Here is a 17,048-nt window from a genome sequence, read left to right on the forward strand (position 1 = left end):
CAAGGGAGGCCCTAGTTTCATCCCTAGGCAAAGCGTGCCTTGTCCTTCCTTTGACCGCTTTCCGGGCTCAGTTCTTAAAAAGTAAATTTGTACATGTTCTTTAAATGGTCTCCTTTTTTTCCCCTCACGGCCCAAATATGCTCAAACAGCTTTCCCCCCAGCGCAAAGGCCTCTTTGCCTTCGCCTGAGCCCTTGTCCTGCGTGAAGCTAAGGAGCTTGGTGACAGGTCCTGCACGGCTCATGCCACTTGAGGGCAGTGGTTGCATGCCCAGAGCCTCGTTGCTCTCGGAGGATAAAAGACCTCATCAAACAACAAAGTCCCACCGTAGGTGCCATCGCTTAGGTTGTTTTTATTAAGTCAGATACTCCCAAATTCAGAGATCTGGTCTAATACAAAATACAGGATGCTTAACAAATGTGAGGCATTAAAGGAGATAGTTAAAAAAAACCCCGTATACAATTTTGCAGATTTCCTGTTGGAGCTCAAAATGAGCTGTGTTGTGGACTTCTTCTTTTTTAAAGACCCATAAGGAGTCAGTGCTTCATGCTTTCATAACGCAGCTTCATAAATTCACTGGATAACTATGAAATGGCTCACGTGCCCCTTTCACCAGTGGGGAGCTGAGGTCCAGTTTGCAGCTGGGATCGTCAGTTCTTCCGTGTTTTTACAGAATTTAATGTAACTTGAGCTGAGCCCAGTTGTTACCCAAAGGCCATACTTCAGCAGATGTGCCCAATAAGAGCAATGGTGACTTGATTTGTGCCAAATTTCACACTATGTTGGCTCACAATCTGAGACATGACCTTGGCATCTGGTACCTGTATTTTGCTCAGGTAAGGTTTTTTCACTATATGGTTATGTGCTTGGCTAATGAATTTGCTCATTTCTGTGTGCTTTTGAGGCAATTTGCCCACCATAGCCCTGCCCACACGGCGGGCATGGTGCTGGAGTGGGGGTTGAAGAGGGAGGGCTTCTGCAGGGACAATCATGACTTGTCACGATTTGTTCCAGCTGTGGCTCTCCCACACCACAGTTTTGGTCCTATCCATGTTTCTTCACTTCTGTCATCACCTGAGGATGCAGCCTACTTAAATGGGATGCCCCCCCAATTAAAATCTAGGTCTGGTCTGCCCTGTCATGGGGAAAGTTGTGTGTCTGGGGTGGTGGTTAGCTCTGCTTGTGTCTGAGCCCGCTGCGATGGGGTCAGAAACGAGAACAAATTGAACGGATTTGTCTTGAGATGCAAACCACTCACCACCTGGCATGGAGCAGTCTGGGCACAAGCTGCCATATACTATTGGCCGGGCAGCCTGATGCCACGGTGATGGCCACACTCCCCTCTCCTCACCCCCACGCCGGGTGCCATCGTGTTGCCATGCCAGCTCCATGTTGGGGATGGCTACCTGGCGTGTCACAGGGAAGGGGCACATCTAGAGCGGGACAGGTCAAAGGGGGCTGGAGAGGCTCCCCCAGCTCTGCACAGTCCTGCCGGCTCCCTGCGGCGGGGCTGGAAGCCCTGCCACGATACCCGCAGCACGCCCTGGAGGCCTCTCGCAGCCGCCGGGATGTGCCGGAGATGGGTGGCGGTGCGATCTGCGGTTCACTGCCCAGCTGTGTCTGCTGCGGCATCCCAGCACGGATGGGGGCCCCATCCCGGCGCTCTGTGGCAAGGCAGCTGGGACCGCGTGCCCCTGCCTCCCCAGTGGCAGCCGTGCCCTGTCCCCCACCGCCGGGCGTTCGCTGGCTCCCTGCCCCGGTGGCGCTACTCTTTTAGCGGTCCTGAGCACAGACAGAAGCCAAAGTTGTTTATATTTATTCAAATCCCATTTAGCATCCATCAGGCTTAAAAATCCCATGACTACCCTCTCATACAATTTTGTTTGATAGGAAAATAATTAATTTTGCAATTAAGCTGTGCCCAGAACAAATGATGTAAGAGCACTCCGTATGGGCTAAATTAGTGCCTGCTGAGACACAGCGCCAGCATCTGTCTGGTTTAGTGACGCTTATTTTAAACAGCCAGAGGAGGGGACAGTGCACCCTCCTGTGATTTTACTGACAGCTTCGTCTCAGCCGGAGACCTGGAGAGGACTCGTCAGTGTCAGCTGGAGCATGCTCGGGTCGGTCAGCAGTGAAAAACAAGCTTACTCTGATGCCTCTTCTCCATTTTAGGGGAGTTGTTTTAAATTTGAGCTTGCTGGCCAGGTGGGCATTGCGTATGCCTCGAGCGGTGTGGGGAGCTCTGGAGAAAGGAAAGCGGCTCCCAAGAGCGTAAGTGAGGCACTGCAGCCATTGAGACCAACATTTCAGTGGGTGGCCTCTTCCTCCTAACTTCTAGAGCAAGGCTTTCCACCAGCACTGTGAAGCGCCGAAGGGCCTTGGTGGCAGGGAAGGGCCCTTTCAGTGGTGTTACTGCCCTAAGGGGTTTTAAGTTACTCCAGACAGAGAGCTCCACTTCTGGAGAAGGGTGATTTTTACAGTTAGCAAACACAGGTTGCTGTGGATTTCTGACCGCTGCAATAGCTGTGTGGTTTTCTCTGAGGAGCCCGTAGCAGCCAGTGCAACGTGGTGATACATGGGAGAGGCTCTTTTGTCCCTCGGTGAGGAGCCACCAACAGGTCTGGGGCAGAAGCCCCCCTGCTGATGGGAGGGGGATCCTTGCATGGCTTGAGGGGAGCACTGGGGGCACCCCACCTTCCTGGATAGAGAGGGTGGTTCTGGTTTTGCCACCCGTGCCCGCAGGAAGGGTGTCAAGGTGGTGCTGGAGCAGGTTCACCTTGAGGACGGATGTTTTTGAGGGGGAACGCCACAAAAGGAAGTATGTTCGTGTCCATGATGCTTATTTTTCCCCATGGGAAAAGAGATATTGTTTATTGTCTATTGTAGTTACTTGTTAACTACGTAATTAGTGGGTCTAGTTAATCTTGACTGTTTCATTTCCTTAGGGACCAGATGTCAAAGACAGCTTCATAAAAATTTGACAGCTTAAGATTCCTTGAAACTTTGGTAAAATGCTGTCGGCAGGCCAGCAGGACCTTCCTTAAGCCTGTAGCCGAGTCGTATAGCCTTGACTATTGCCTTAGCTTTATGGGAGAAACGAGCCTCGTCTGCTGTTCTTCTGACCTTTGCAGGGTGATAACTATTCAGAAAATGCTGTGTTTTCTCTGGGTCAGGTGAGAAACCTCTTTGGCACGAGCTTGGGAGAGCTGATTGGGGTGGCAGAAGGGTCCCTAGTCCCTTGCCCAGCTTCCAGCTGTGGATGCCATCCAGCTGTGGATGCTATACACCTGCAAAGGGCAATTGCACCTTGAGCTGAGGTGACTGTGCTTCATTTGCATCAAAGCTTATATTTTAAACAATTTCATTGGGTAGATTGTGCTCGAGTTCTACCTCCATAGCTTTAAACTGCTCCATCAGTGACATGAAGTTGCTCTTCTTCCTACACGATGAATATGAAGATTTAATAAAGGAGATGGCTAGGAAAGCGCGAAGTAAGAAATAAGGTGATTAGGAATAGCCAAGGATTACTGAAAAAGTCCAAGACCCTTACGCAAACCCCAGGGGAGAACCAGGAGGTCTATGAAAGGGCAGACTCATCACCCAGTCTTTCCCCTCCCCACGCTCCCATCTGAAGGGCAGCCAAATTGCCTTGATAAGAGAGAGACATTTCCATGTCAAGGAGAAAGCATGGAAACTATCGCCAGGGTTTAATCTTAGAAATAAGCCCCCAGGTGGTTGTGTGGGAGACTTCTCCAGTGGGTGCAGAGCAGCAGTGCCACAGAGCCACGCAGCTCGGTGCCTGCATGCGAGGGCTCAGTGGGAGAGCCGGGGGTTCCCTTGCAGCACGCATGCAGCACCGGAGGAGAGCACCCCATGCTCCTCGGTGCATTTGCAGGCGTCAGTGGGATGCCTGACATGGTAGGTCCTGACATGGCTCTGGAGACTGTCCTCGAGCTGCTGAGACAATGCTCCAGCCAGCAACCAAGCAGCTTTAGCTCGCCTGCGAATCAATTTGGGTAAATTCTCGCCTGCGAATCAATTTGGGTAAATTATCTGTTGACGTGCTGACCTCCATATCCTCTTGTCCCTCAACTCTGTTGTGATGCCCTCAGCCACCATCCTTCCCAGCATGAGGAGGAAAAATCTCTCTTTTGGAAAACAAAAAGCAAATATAATTTAAGTAATGCAGTCCAAAACAGAGCTATGTTTAAGTGCATACCTGACTTTGTAGGACCAAGCTGACACTTTGGAGTTACGGGGCTAATACGGAGGAAAACGGTGCTGCCACTGTGGAGCCCGTGGCTTTGCCTGGTTCTTGTCTGCTCCTTCGGCATCCTTGCATCACTGACTGCGGTACCTGGAAATGATCTTGTCTCTCTTCTCTCTTCCTCTTGTGGTTACTCACAGACTTTGCAGGAAAGCTGTAGACTGTGCGTATTAGAAGATCAGACTTCTCTCTCCCTCCCATAGGTGTGTTAGGAGCTTCGAGAAGAGGACGTGTTAGCTTGCTTAGCAGCGAAGAGCTCCCTGAGAGGCAGCAATGGCTGCAGCAGCCGCACGGCACCTGCTCATGAGGCTCAGGACCAAGAAAGCCATTGAGCGCACGGCTGGGGTCGGTCTAGGTCTTGCACCCTGCTTTATCACCATCTCCTCTGTGGGGAAGGCAGTAGGGAAAGCTCCTGAAGCTTTCCGAGCTTAGTAAGACATGAGCATGGCATATTGTAGCTACAGAAAGGTTTTCTTTTAAGCCTGCTTTGATTCTCAGCAGCCACAAAAAGGCCGGTGTGGAAGCACGGCTCCCGTAGCCCTCCGGGGCACCCCGAGTGTGCCAGCCCGAGGGAGACCCCGAGCGGGCACGGGGACAGCAGGGCTTCACAAGGCAGCACTGCAGCTGAGGTGGGGCACCTGAAACCATGTCCCAAGGGATGTTTGAAGCCTGGCCGGCTCTGGGTCAGTCCTGGACTAAGCTCTTGCGTGATCCACAATCAATCAGTGGAGTAATCCTAAATAAATAGCTGGGTGTAAAGCAGTACTTGGTTATGGTCACCTGTTTGTTTACAGGGCAAGCTCTGTGAGTGCTCAGTGATGTGGTTACGCCACTGCTTTTTAGTTTGGATTTGGAGGACTTTTGCTCTTTTTTCCCCCACTTATTTTGTTCCCTTTTTCTTCAACTGGCACCCCTTGTGATGGGACCCTGATTCAGACAGAAGAGGCAGGACATGCAGAGGTCATGGTGCTTGCTTGCAAGGAAAGAGAGCCAGACCTATTTCCTTTACCCCTGCTGTAGGACACAGGCAAGCAAATTTCTGCCTCTCTTCCATCTCTGCAGGCAGGGATTGAAGGCACGTTTTGCTTCCTGGTGGCATGGTAAGGATGGGAGACGTGGTACTGGGCTCCACCATGCCTTGATGCAACACTGGGAAGGCTGGGAGCCTGGTGTGATGGGCTCTAGGTGTATCCTTTGGTCCGAGGGGGGTTCAGGGTCCCCAGCATCCTGGGAGCTGGTATGTGCCATCCTGCTAAAGTCCTGTTGCCTCCTGCCTGAACTGAGCCATTGGCCTTTCTGCATGGTGCAGATGGGCCACAAAAAGTTCAAGAGGAGTGTTGAAAAACCTTTGCTTATTTGTGTCCTTCACCTTGGGCAGCCACGTGGGCTGAGCTCTGCCTAGAGCAGCACCTCCGGGCGCTGGATCCTGGTCTGAGCGCCAAATGTATTCCTTGTCCTCCTGGATGTTTTGCCGAGTTTCTGGGCTGGTGGAAACCTCGTGGCTTTGAGTTCCACAGATGCATTAGGCACTGTTGTCTTTTGGTTATTGGCGTTCCTGTGGTCAGCCCCTGTGCTCGGGCTTGTCCAAGCACCCAGACAATGGCGAGCCAAACCCAGCAGTGCAATGCTTTTGTCTTGCTTTAATTAGAGTAGGACACAATTATTAGCGGCATGTTTTTATTTCCATTTGTTCATTCTGACAGCAACCAAAGGAAGCCATTATCTCTACAAGAGGATGTTTCAGCAAGTGTTACGGTAAATAAAGCTACCAGGATCAGTGCAAAAGAGAGTATCATGTTCTCTCACAGGCAGCAATCGATAATCAGGCTGTTACAAGCCAGATGCTTTCAAGAGGCACGATAGCGAGTCCGCACTAGATCAGCCTTTAATCTTGGAGGATCACTAAGCTCTTTACAGGCTGATACGTTTATCACAGTCGATCTGCCCCGTAACACAGGTATCCCTGTGAAGACACATGGCAGTTCTTTCAGCGCCTTCGGAGATGAAGAAAGTAAGTTGGATGGTCCCCCCCTGCCCTTTTTGGGCAATAGGTTTCTGTAGGGATCAGGCTAAAGATGGAAGGTCAGGTTTGGGTTTGACCTTAGATAATGTTTCTCAACCTTCCCCGCTCTGTGAACAGCAGCAACCCAGAGCACACAACATGCTCTTGGAAACCGCGTGCTCCTCTGGTCCACCTTCGCCTGGGACAGCAGCCTCAGTTTTAACTTTTCTGCAGCCCTTGGCTGCATGCAACATTGTTCTCGGAGGCAAAATGTCACGGAAGACCTGCTCTTCACGCTAGCAAATAAAGTACTTAAGAAATGTGATGTTTGTTAAAAGAGCAGAATATCTTCTAAAAGTGTTTTTGCGCAACACTGGAGAAAAATGGCAAGAGACACGTATACTGCAGGGTGTTCATTCTTGAGATCTCCAGTATTTCCTATTCTCCTCATTTTAGCATAAGTCTTTTGATCTTTGCTGTTTGCCCCAAAGCTGTGGGCATTAGGTGAGCTTCTCAACTTTATTTTATAATAAAAATGTAGAAGTTTGTAGCCCTCAGGGATTTGGAGAAAAGTTTGAAAATGTGATCATAAAGTTCAAGAAACCAGAGTGCAATTAGGAAAAGCTCAAACATTTATAATTTTCTTTAAAAACCAGAACAAAAACCCTTGTGATTTTTAAGCCGTGATTCTCTGGAGCCTGACACATAATTTTTGACTGTGTGGGGTTGGCAGTGCTGGAAAGGATGCTTTTCTCTGCCCAGACCTTGTTTTTCTACTGGGAATTTTATTTACCAGCTACTTTAACCATTTCTGCCCCTCTTTCCCGGCTGGCCTCTCCCGCAGCCGGCAGCGGCTGAGGAGCCCTCTCCGTCTCTGAGGGCTTGGAAGGGCGGCTGCCGGCGGCGGCGGCCGGGATCGCCCCAGCGGCGGAGGCCGGGCTGCCCTGCGTGGGTGCATCGGGCCACCTGCTTCAGGCCCAGGCAGCAAAACCCCCCCGAGGCCTGGAAGCCCGCTCTCCTGGCGGGGAAGGACCCGGGGAGCTCTCCGGGGCCCCCTTGTCCCCGACAGCCTGAAGACCTTGCTGGCGGGATGCGATCTCCCCCGAGGGCTCATAAAGGAAAGGAGCTCTTTCCCTGGGAGGCTTGTTGGCACAGCGCGGTGGCTCCTGCCAGCGGGGCCCCCAGCGTCACCCTGCTCTTGGCGGGGCACGGAAAGGCACGGTGCCTTCCCGAAAATCCCGCGGGGATGCAGTGACAACGCCGGTCTCTTCCCTCTGCTTCTCCCGCCCCGAGCCGCCCTCCCTCAGGCACCGCTCTTTTATATTTTTAGAAAGCGCAGTTTATGTTTTTCAGCGCTAGCTTTGCACGTCAGCAGCCGCTGCACAATGAACTCTCAGGGGCCCGTTTATTTTGCAAGCAAGGGTCGTACCCTGCAACAGTCTTTTCCGCCACGTCGTCATGAGCTGGGCTCTAGTTGCTTCAAAATGGCAGCCTATTGTTCAGTGTCCCAAGCCCTGCCTGAAACCAGGTCCCTGCTGGACCTGTTTTAATAGCTCCTCTCTGTGATCTGTTTATCCCCCAGTGCTTTCAGGGGGAGTGGGGAAGGGCTCATTCCTATTTTAGGGACCGATGCAGCAACATGCTGCAAGCAGCCCCTTTCTCTGCCTCCCTCCCAACTTTTTGGGGTAGTCCTAGTTTAATCCAGCACAAGTCCCTTGCAGAACTGGAGGTTTTGGGGGCTGACTACGCTCGCTATTTACTGCAGGGGCATAGCCTGGCGCAGCCTTTGCAGAATGATGCCTGCAATAGGTAAATTATGCTTTGGCCTGCTCAATCAAAGATAATTTTGAATTAAAAAAAAAATAAATCATTTCTCTGGATGAAGGAGGGCAACAATGAGCAGGGCTTTGTTCTGCAGCTGGATGATCATGGAGACTGGAGGACTCATTTATCACCTTTTATCAGAGAAGATGGCAACATCAGTAGAAAAGTGCAGAGGGTACAGCCTGGCTGGGCAAGGCCAGGATCTCCTCCCTCGCTGGCCGGGCTTGGGGACTCTGACAACTCTCCTTCGAAACGACTTTGCTCCACCTCCCCCTGGCCCCACTGTGTGCACCCATATTAACATCGTGTACCCATCATTTCCCACAAAACCAGCTTATTACAGAGAGCTTGTTTCTCCACCTCCCCTCTTGTAAGCACCTGTGAGTCGTGTGGCCACTGTGGAACTCCCTTGGCCAACCTGTACCATCTCCAACTAAGCTTTCAGGGCTTTGAATGTTTTCACATTTTCCTAGCTGGGCTGAGCGCCCTTCCAAATCGTCAGCCTGACGCCACCCATGCTGATTTATGTTCCCTGAGAAATGCAATTGTAACTATTTCCATTAAGAGAGCCCTCAAAACCGTAAATGGCTCCAGAGTTGTGAAGAATGCCCCAGTCTGGACTGCAATGCCCCTGGCTCCCTAAAAATTGCCCGTTATATTTTCCTGAATTTGGCTGTATCTGGTGCTTCAGTTAAACGGTGTTTTTGCTTCCAGCACGTGCATGTGTGCAAGGCACACTACCTGCTCACGCTGATGTGGTGGCCACGCTTTCAGACTCTACCAGGACTCCTTTCTCCCGCTAAGGCTCCTCCCCAGGTAAGTGCCTCTTTTGATTTTTCCTGTTCCTTCCCATATTTGCTCATCCACTTTGAAAATAAGCTCTCCAAAGAGGGCACAATTCTCGCATGGTTCTTAGGGCAACGCACTTTATTTCAGACACAAGGAAACCCTAGCTCGCACTTAGTATGTGCAAGCCGCTGTGCAGCGCTGCATTCACCTACGGAGGTATATAAAGGGTAATGATAATGTTGCCCAGAAGGCTAACACATCAAAGGCCAAGGAGCAGTTAAAATGTATTACGAGCTGTTGGCAGTGATTGTGGGGGGTATTCGTGTATTGCTGGTTTGGACGGCCCGAGTAAATGAAAACCCTCTGGATTAATTGGTACACCAAAGAGATTTGGAGGAAAATGGAGGCTGATGGAAAATGACAAACAAGGGAGAACACAGATAGCTGGGTGTGCTGACCTACGGCGGGGCACTGCTGATTAACTTGCGGCTCCCTACTGTGCCCTGGGAAGCCGAGCAGGGCTGGGGGTGCCCCGCCAGCAGCTCACCCGGAGCTTCGGTGGGAGCGGGCTGAGCCCCACGGGCAGCATCTGCAGCACTGCTATTCCAGCACAGCCGAGCGGGCAGTTAGACGTGAGACTTACCAGGTGTCTTGTGACACCTGGACACCACAGGACGAGAGTTTAATTATTTTTAATTATGTGGGGGCTGGGGGAGGGAGGGGAGGCCGTGTGGTGCCTGGTGTCACAGAGCAGCTGAAGCTGGGAACTTCGAGATGGATTTGCAGAGAGGCCGCTGGCTGAATCGGATGACGACCAACATGGGGAATATTGAATGACACAATCCCATCTTTTACTAGGATACCCATATTCCAACCACTATTATGTGTTTTATTACTAATGTTTCAATTACACACAAACGGCATCTAACCTAGGCGTTACAGTGACAGTCATACAAACCCCCATCAGACCGGCTCATTCACATGCTAATTGACCGGCTGGCGCAGGACCACCACCTCTCAACGCAGCACAGCCACACCAGGTAAGTCGTCCCTTGCAGACCACCCGACTGGTGATCGGGGCAGGGTACCCGTGCTGATGACAGTGGGCAACTGGCGCTGACCTGGGGGTCTTTCACCCATCCACACTGGGGCTGCAAGGGCAGAGGGTCCTTGTCTTCTCTCTGATCAGCAACTGGGTTCGCCAATGGGTTTCCAAAAGAATTTCCTCAAAGCCAACCTGCCACGACTTGTGCTTGTATCGGTGATCTCTCATCTGGACATCACATGGGTCATCCCGTCAGGTACTTCCTCAGTCCTCTTGCACGATCTCACCTAGTCGTCGCTGACTCTGGTAGATCGCGCTTTTTTACTGTTAGTCTTAACTAGACACCTCACAGTTTGGGTGGTTTCTTATTCTATTACACCAGTTCCCCTGCAGCTCAACAGTTCGCTTTATTTCTGCACCCACCATCTTAACTCCACGCTTTGCATATTTGTCTCTTGCAGACTTTAGGAATACCTGTCGTAGGAAGAAAAGCACAGAAGCTGGTGTGCTCCTGGCCACGTGGTGATTTATGAGCTCTCTTTCTCCTCGCATTATCTGTTCAGTGCATGGAAGAGGGGAAGGAAGAGGCTGCTCAAACTGGCAGGTTCTCCCGATGACCGCGTGTCCTTCTCCTGGCAGCTGTGTGGGTGTGATGGGGATGGAAGGTAAAACAACACGGGGTGGGGGCAATTTCCAGGGGGGCCTTTCTCTGTCCTTTCCCCGAGTATACTTAGGAGAAAATTATGCGAATAAAGAGTTGGCAGAAAGACAGAGAAAGAAAGCGAGATGTTGTATGCAGCGGTACCTGTGCAGGTAGGATTGTTCATCTCCCCGAAAGCTTGACTCCTGCTGACCCAAGTCTGACAGGCCCCCGTCTTGTCTCCCAGCTCATTGTCAGAGGTGATTTAAAGCATGGCTCAGCTCTGCAGCCTCCGTCACTACCCATCCCACCGTCCTTCTGCTGGCAATCTCCTTCCTTCCATGGGTGTCACAGGAAAAGCCTTGTTTTCTGCTTGTGCCAGGGAGTGTTGTAGCAGGGTGGGAGAAGCAGCAATCTTCTACACTTTTTTCATATAGTGAGGGCATAAGAATGAGCATCACCAACTTATTTCTGACATGTTCCTGAAAAATTCCTTGCTTCTCCCATAAATCCAAGACATATATAAAGAATCTGTTTTCAGTCCTAAAGCTGAAGACAGGCATCAATTTTAAAATCTATTTTTAAAGCAAATTGCATTGTAATTTATAATCTTAAACTGAAGTTTTTAGCGTACTCTTATGCTTGAAAAAAAGAGACCATTTCATTTTTGGTGAGTAATGATGAAGTGTTTTCTAAAGGTGACTGAGCATGGCACAAAGAGTCCTAAATATATTTATTAGCTTATTAAACATAACGAATTGAATCTGATTGCTAATATTAGCTATGCCTTTGTAAGTGAAAAGCACTTTTGGTTAGCTAGACAGTTTCTTATCAAAGAACAAAACTGCAACATTAGAACATATGCAGTTTACTGAATAATCATGTTATTTGTCAGACAAGCAGAAGAATCATCACTGAAGTGTTCTCAAAGTGCCAAATTGGGTAATATACATAATTAGGCCCCATTTGATTAGATATGTGCCCATGGTAACAGCCACACTCATGATCCACATATTAGTAAGGCCTTGAAATAATCTTCAAGGGAGATGATGGCAACAGAGCACATCTGAAGCTTCACTGGGAGACTTTTGGAACACAACCTACATGCCGATTTCCGCTGTTCCCGTGGCTATTCTTTATTTTATCTTATTATCTTTTATTTTTAAAACAATGCATGCCTTGGTTCTCAAAGGTGATATACTGCTTCCACGAAATGTCACTACACTTTTATCCCTAAAAGGAAGATGTCTTAATCACCAGCATCACATTTTAAAGCCTAAAACCTTCCTATATTTAGGGACGCATCCCGGCAATTGGCAAGGCTGCTGCAAGCTGTTCCTAGGAGGTGGGAACAATCATCACCTGGAAGCCAGCCCATCTCAGATCTACTCTCCTCTTGCAGCCCAGGACAGCCCAGTGATGGATAAGGCCTTCTGGATGTTCTTTTAGGCTTTTGCAGGAGCCTCATGAAAAGACTGCAAGGTCTCAGCGAGAAGACTGATTTTGCATCAGATCCAAGCCTCCGAGAGAGCCTGCAAGCGCTGAGCTACTGCCAACCCACAGGGAATGAGTCCGGAGGGTACTGTTTGGGTAACAGTGGAACCCAAGAGAGTTTGTTTAGCCGTAGATGCAATATGAATTGTTCCTGCAGTTTATTTTTATATATTTTTACATTTTTACATGCTTAGAGGGTGAATGAGTTTGGAAAAGTCGGGGAGAATCAGAGTATTAGCAGAATGAATTATTTGTTATTTATACAAAATGAGAAAAATATATCTCCTGGTGCAACAGTGTATGTCCAGGACTGATGGGAGTTGCTGCTTTTGCATTAATGCCTACTGGGAAATATTTAAAAGAAGATTTTCCCCCAATAAGGAAGAGACCAAGATACGGAAAAGTTCCCTGAGATGAAGGCAGCAGGGAAAGACTGGTCTGTAGCAGGGAAACCTAAGCAATGGGTGCTGAGGGTCTGGCAGAAGAGGAGTGTGGAGCCCCAGTCCCAGCCAGTTTGGTCCAGAGGGCTAAGGTAGACATGGCTAATCTGGCCATGTCAACTATCCCACCGGTGCAAGAGAGCCATGGCGTACCCACGTGTGGACACCTCACCCCTTGGCATCAAGGGACCCTGTCTGGGGTAGATGATGGAGAGGAAATCAACACTGAAAGACAGTTCAAAATAAATGCACAACGATGATTTAGAATGTCTTTTAGCTTTTGGGAAAAAGGGAGCTATCCCAAGTGTATGGGAAACACAGAACCGCTAAAAAGCTTTGGCAGGGCTTAGCACAGGGGAAGACTTTATTCCCTGCTTTGGCTGTTCCCTGGCAGAGAGGGGGGAGCACTTTCTGCCAGGGGCGGGTGACACAGGCAGTCACGTTTGCATCCTTCAGCTGGAGGGCAAGAACACTGTAAGTCGTGTCTGCATAAAGTCGTCGCACTGTTACTAGCCGCAGTGTTAGGATTACACCTACTGAGGCGAAAACAGACCTGTGGATCCACCTTGGGCACGCGGCGCGTGATTAGGAGTGTGTCGCCTTTCTCCGTATTAGCGTGCTCTTAACATGCTCGGGGGACAGGATCCATAATCCTCAGCAATATAAATTAGATCACTGGTCAAATTATACTAAAGTTGTGAAATTCCCACACCCCTCCGTCTTCTCTTTCAATAAGCGCTGGTTTTAGCATTGCTCCCCAAAGCAGGGGATTATTCAAACCTGCTATTCACACTGGCACCAAACTATTACGTCTGAAACAGGTCAGACCAAAACCTGTATCTGCCCTGGCTGAGGGCGGGAGGACTCTAAAGGGAATTGGGTTGCGTGTGAACCCTGCGGGGACGGTAGTGATGTCTGTGCCAGCCCTAAACACCCTGTTCTTAGGGTACCTTGTGGACAGCCACCGCTTGCGCTTGACAGCACACTTGCACTGGGTATGCCCAGGCCCGTGGGACCTCCTGCAGACTGAAGGGTGTCCTCCGGTCGTGGGGCAGCTATACGGGTGGTGAAACCAGTCCGGAGAGAGGCCGGGGGGTGCCGCTGAAAGGCACGGTGGATGTACCCTGTGCACGTGTGCGAGTGCTCACACACACGCGCGTGTATGGACAATATTGGTCCCTCCTGTGATAAATGGCTCTAAGTAGGGCTATGGGAAATTTTGAATTTCTGCTTCTGTTTTCCAGAACAGAACAAACTGGGGCAAAAAAATAGGAAAAAATTGTTTCCTGGAATTAAAACAGTCGTGTTCAGAAATGTCTCTGTGTTCTGTTTTGACATTTTTTGGATCAAAGTGAAGCATTTTGACGTTTCTGAGGTAGGAATGTTTTGTTTCACTTTGTTGAACTGACATGAAACGTTTCGTTTCAAGTCTGCTTAACATTAAAGTAGGCAGTGCCTTTCCTTGGGTTTGGGTCCCATTCTCTCCTCTGGGCTGTGCTCCCTGGGAGCTCTGCCCAGCTCCCATAAAGCTTGGGCAAGGTCCACGTTGTTCTCAGTAAATGCAGCTCAGCCGCAAGCCCCATGCGCAGGAAAGAAGAGAGGCCTTTTTGGGAAAGTTCATTTCAATGCTGAACTCAACTTAAAATGAAAAATTTTAGGGGCAGTTGAAGCAAAGCGCTCCGTTCCAGTTCACCTCCAACAAAACATCATTTCTTGTCAGCAGCATCCCTGTCTTCCCACAGGCACTTTTTGTGTTGCAGAAGCTGTTTTCTGATCAAAAAAGGAGGAGATCTCCCAGTGAGTGCCCGCATAGGTGTTGACATGTTCTACACCAATAAGCTGCCCGAGGGTTGCAGGCTGGTCCCCTGGACTTAGCGGTGAAGCTGTCCTTTAGCGTCGGTCGAGCAGATTCTCTGACAAGCTGAAGACCCCCGCTCGCCGGCTCGGGGGCTGGCTGAAGCCAGGGCAACCTCTGGCTGGGCTGTCCCCAAGGGGGGCGAGGGGGCTGCAATAGGAACAGGAGTTTCTCTTAGGACATCAGCAGACCCTGCTCTTTTTATAGAAGCGGCTGTGGGGTCTTCTTGGGATTTCTGAAGAATTTTACCTAAAAGTCGATCCGAAAGTTGCTTTGGTTCATTCTCAACAGCTCTCAGTAGGACCGGGCAGCTCCTACTACTTACTGTGGGGGATAATTGAACCCTTCTCCCTCCCCCTTTCCCGGGCAACAGCTTCAAAAGATCTCTGATTTTGCTCACCAATCAAGCTATCTCATTTGCAAAACAACTGCAAGGGCCCTGCAAAAGCAGAGGGCCAGGTCCTTTGTTAAATAGTCCCTTTTGGTGACACAAAGGAACCATAAAGGTGATGGAGCTGCAGCCTGGACAGCCGCATTTCCTGGACTGTGCAGGCTGGCCTCCTCCTCCCCGCTGTAATTTCAGACTCCAAGCCTAAGGATTATGCAGGGCTTGAGCCCAAGGAGAACAAGGTGCACTGCAACTATTCTTAGCTCCAAAAATTATTCCTGGCTTTGCTTTGAAATCTGAACCAGGGTTAATTTCTCTCCCCCTTCCCCCAGTCTGTTTCCTCTCCTCTTTCATGTACCTATTTGCATAGACTGTCATCGTAAGAATCTCCATTAAAATTGAAAGCCTCCTTCCTGCATGTCACCTCTCGCAGCCCCCTTCCGCTTGCCCTGCGTGACTTTTGGAGGGCTGGAGAGCAAAGGTCCCGCGCTAGCATCGCCTCCCCAAGCCCTGCATTCCCCCTTCCATCAGCCCCACTCCTCCGTTGCTATAGGAACGTCTATCAACTTGGGAGTGCCAGAGAAAAAGAGCAGAGAATTATCTTAATTATTTAATGATTGATTAATATATGTTTATAGAGCACTTCAAAACCATGCATCCTTCTGTAAATTGTTTATTAACTGGGCAAGCAGTATAATTTGCTGAACATCCTCCACTCTCATTGGTTTCAGTGGGAGGAAAGGGCGGTAGGCAGCTTGCAGGACTTGTGAGGATTATATTGTTAAGAGTACTAGTAGTTTTGCTTCAGGAAAATAATTTAAATATGAGTCTTCCCTCCAAGTTTTTGTAGGCAGGGCTACTCCCAACACCTGCTGCTGAGATTGCTCAAATTCCTCCATTATAAAGACCTGTGTTCAGCTGGTTTTTGGCAGATTTTACCCACCTGGAAAGAAGGGTCAGGCTTGCTTCTCCTTGAGGCTGGATAAGGCGATGAGGCCTGGGAGAGTGCTTGCAGCTAGTGGTGCAGCATGGCTGGCTGGTACGGGGAGCCTTCTGGCTCAGCCGCTCCTCTCCCGCTGAGTGATAGTGTTTTTAACAGGAGGTTGTTGCTAAAATTCGTGTGCTCTGTGCCTGCAGTGTCAGGTTGGAAGGACTGTACAAGCAGGCTGTGTTGGCCGGGTGAGGAGGTATGGAAGCAGGAGCATGGTGCTGGTGCCGTACTCATCACCTTGCTCCCATCTCCACTTGATGCTAGCTAGACTCGCATCTGCTGCCCATGCTGGTTGTGAATCCTGATCCCTGACCCAGGTGACCTGCTAAGCTGGCCTGCCTCTGCTCCCTCCGTCCCCAGGACCTTCTTCAGATGCTGTAAACTGTGAGTGAGCAAAATCAGCCAGCAGTGGTTGTGCAGCACCCTTTCCCTGATGCCTGGCCTCCCTCTGGCTTCCTCATTGAGAAATGAGACGTGCAGTCTGAACGGCTTTGGTGGGAGCTGCCAGGCACCTTGGAGACCCGTAGGGCTGGTATGACCTCGGTGTCAAGCCTGACTGTCCTTGTGGGTTCAGGTGGTCAGAGGGGCTGATGCAGTAGGATACAGACAGCTGCCAAAAGCTGGTGCTCTCTGTCTGTCTAAGGCGGGCTCCTTCCCTGAATAAGGCGTGCAGAACCATGGCTGCTGTGATGGACAATGATTGGGAGGGTAATAACTATAGCTAATGCACGTGGGGAGGCTGCTTTCCCCAGGTGCTGCTCTGTACGAAGCGCCAAAGACCTGTGATGCCATGGGATGGGTGTTGATCAGGTGTGTGATGTGCACAGCTCCCTAGTTTTCGGTGGAAGTACAGAATGAATAAGGAGACTTGCAAAACAAAACAGATTTGCCCTGGATTCACATTGGTATTTAGGATGTCTTAAAACCTCACTGATTTCAAGGACTCTCAGGCTTCTCAGTCCCTGTGAATCCATCTGCTGTAGAGCAGTCATCCCGTAAAGATCCTTCACACGTGGCAGCCACCTTCCTGGTTCATTTATGGGGCTTAATCATGGATTGCCACAGAAAAGTCCACGCTCCAGCTGAAGAAAGCAGTAGCAGGATTAGGTTGTTACTCTGTAGTGGTTCAGCACTAGAGGGGGATGTAGCATGTGCTTTCCAGCACGTTTTGTATGTGCATGCAACAATATTTTACAGCAGCATTTATGAGGAGGCTGGTTTTTTAATTGCTAACACGAAGATTTTTCTCTTGCAGGGGCAATTTTCTTGCATAGGATAAAAAATCAGAAAGGCTGCTATTTTCCAAGCCTTG

At 49.9% G+C, this 17,048-nt stretch overlaps 1 long non-coding RNA gene across 3 annotated transcripts; it reads left to right on the forward strand.

The window, feature by feature from the left end:
• The first annotated feature begins 220 nt into the window (after positions 1-220).
• On the forward strand, positions 221-13,798 carry LOC142082999 (uncharacterized). Of its 3 annotated transcripts, XR_012673924.1 has the most exons (6): positions 2,212-2,272; positions 3,175-3,318; positions 8,809-8,910; positions 9,817-9,923; positions 10,390-10,593; positions 11,866-13,798. It is a non-coding gene; the product is annotated as an uncharacterized LOC142082999 (long non-coding RNA). The 3 variants fall into 3 exon arrangements; XR_012673925.1 differs by lacking the exons at positions 2,212-2,272; positions 3,175-3,318 and adding an exon at positions 221-834; XR_012673926.1 differs by lacking the exons at positions 2,212-2,272; positions 3,175-3,318; positions 8,809-8,910 and having other exon boundaries at positions 9,608-10,184.
• The last annotated feature ends 3,250 nt before the right edge of the window (positions 13,799-17,048 follow it).

The sequence above is a fragment of the Calonectris borealis genome, chromosome 5, assembly GCF_964195595.1.
Source record: "Calonectris borealis chromosome 5, bCalBor7.hap1.2, whole genome shotgun sequence".
In the NCBI taxonomy this organism is placed as follows: domain Eukaryota; kingdom Metazoa; phylum Chordata; class Aves; order Procellariiformes; family Procellariidae; genus Calonectris; species Calonectris borealis.